Below are 2643 nucleotides of genomic sequence, written 5' to 3'. Positions count from 1 at the left end.
GGGACTCACGGGAAGATATCACAACACAACTCTAAAAATAAAAAAAGTCATACAAGCATCATAATACAAGCCAGGGGCCTCGAGGGCTCGAATACAAGTGCTCAATCATAGACGAGTCAGCGGAAGCAACAATATCTGAGTACAGACATAAGTTAAACAAGTTGCCATAAGATGGCTAGCACAAACTAGGATACAGATCGAAAGAGGCGCAGGCCTCCTGCCTGGGATCCTCCTAACTACTCCTGGTCGTCGTCAGCGGCCTGCACGTAGTAGTAGGCACCTCCGGTGTAGTAGGAGTCATCGTCGACGGTGGCGTCTGGCTCCTGGGCTCCAGCATCTGGTTGCGACAACCAGGTAGAAAGGAAAGGGGGAAAAGAGGGAGAAAAGCAACCGTGAGTACTCATCCAAAGTACTTGCAAGCAAGGAGCTACACTACATATGCATGGGTATAAGTGTAAAGGGCCATATCGGTGGACTGAACTGCAGAATGCCAGAATAAGAGGGGGATAGCTAATCCTGTCGAAGACTACGCTTCAGGCCACCTCCATCTTGCAGCATGTAGAAGAGAGTAGATGGTAAGTTCACCAAGTAGCATCGTATAGCATAATCCTACCCGGCGATCCCCTCCTCGTCGCCCTGTTAGAGAGCGATCACCGGGTTGTATCTGGCACTTGGAAGGGTGTGTTTTATTAAGTATCCGGTTCTAGTTGTCATAAGGTCAAGGTACAACTCCAAGTCGTCCTGTTACCGAAGATCACGGCTATTCGAATAGATAAACTTCCCTGCAGGGGTGCACCACATAACCCAACATGCTTGATCCCATTTGGCCGGACACACTTTCCTGGGTCATGCCCGGCCTCGGAAGGTCAACACGTCACAGCCCTACCTAGGCACAACAGAGAGGTCAGCACGCCGGTCTAAATCCTATGGCGCAGGGGTCTGGGCCCATCGCCCATTGCACACCTGCACGTTGCGAGGGCGGCCGGAAGCAGACCTAGCAACCTCCGTTTCAAAGGAAGTCACGTTACGCGGTCCAATCTGGCGCGCGCCGCTCAGTCGCTGACGTCACGAAGGCTTCGGCTGATACCACGACGTCAAGTGCCCATAACTGTTCCCGTGTAGTTGGTTAGTGCGCATAGACCAAATGGCCAGACTCAGATCAAATACCAAGATCTCGTTAAGCATGTTAATTGATGTAACAGCGGACACCGACCAGGGCCAGGCCCACCTCTCACCTAGGCGGTCTCAACCTGCCCTGTCGCTCCGCCACAAAGATCCACCCAGAGGGCCGTCGGGACAAAGGTCCTTTCAGCCCCCAATCCGTGAATCACTCGCGGGTACTCCTCGAGCCGACCCGACTTTAGTCACCACATGTATCATGTATAAAGTATATAAGTATATACCCATGATCACCGCCCAAGTGATCACGGCCCGATAGTATAGCACAGCAGACGGACAAGAATGTAGGGCCACAGATGGAATACTAGCATCCTATACTAAGCATGTAGGATTGCAGGTAAAGGTAACAACAATAGTGGCAAAGACGGGCTATGCAGCAGAATAGGATTAATGGAAAGTAGTAACATGCTACACTACTCTAATGCAAGAGTATAGAGAAGAATAGGCGATATCTGGTGATCAAGGGGGGCTTGCCTGGTTGCTCTGGCAAGAAGGAGGGGTCGTCAACAGCATAGTCGGTCGGGGCACCAGCAGCGGCGTCGGTCTCGTAGTCTACCGGAGAGAAGAGGGGGAAGAAACAATGAATACAATGCAAACAGATGCATAACGATGCATGACATGACAAAGCGTGATGCTAGGTGTGCCCAAACGCGGTAGTAGGTGATACCGGCGAAAGGGGGAAACATCCGGGAAAGTATCCCCGGTGTTTCGCGTTTTCGGAGAGATGAACCGGAGGGGGAAAGTTGCGTGTTCGATATGTTAGGTGTGTGTGGTGAACGAACGGGCTGCGTAACCGGATTCGTCTCGTCGTTCTGAGCAACTTTCATGTACAAAGTTTTTCCATCCGAGCAACGGTTTATTTTATATCAATTTTTAAAGTTTTTAAAACACTTTCTAAATTGTTTAATTCAAAAATTAAATGTTAAATTGCTATGGGTACGCAGAAGTGTACCCACAGAAGGGCTTGTGTGGCTGACCAGCAAGCCCAGTTGACTTGGTCAACTGCCCAGTCAGCAGAGACTGACTGGTGGGGCCAGTCAAAGTCAACAGCCGAGTCAGCATTGACCGTTGACCTGGTCAACCTGACAAGTGGGTCCCACTATCATTGACTCATAACTTTAGTAGTTTAGGAAAACTTGCTTAATTAACAGTGAGGCCCATCTGTCACTGGGTTATATTATGCTAATTACCTAATTAACTAATTAATTAACATACTAAATATTTTAATTAGCACTTATTTTTGTTCATTTGTTTTTCGTTCTTATCCAGAGGCTGGGCCCCGGTGGTCAGGAGCACAACTGGCCACACACACGCACACACACACGGCTGTGGGCGAGGCCGTGGCCGGAGCCTGGTCGGCGGGTGGCCGGCGGCCAGCGGGCGCTGGGCGGGGCGGACACGGGGCATGGAGCGAGCGGGGAAGGGGCGCGGCGGCGCCGGCGGAGTGCACAGGGGGGGTGCGGC

Source organism: Triticum aestivum, chromosome 2D, assembly GCF_018294505.1.
Source record: "Triticum aestivum cultivar Chinese Spring chromosome 2D, IWGSC CS RefSeq v2.1, whole genome shotgun sequence".
In the NCBI taxonomy this organism is placed as follows: Eukaryota; Viridiplantae; Streptophyta; class Magnoliopsida; order Poales; family Poaceae; genus Triticum; species Triticum aestivum.
The sequence above is the reverse complement of the archived record's forward strand: the minus strand, read 5'-3'. Positions refer to the sequence as shown.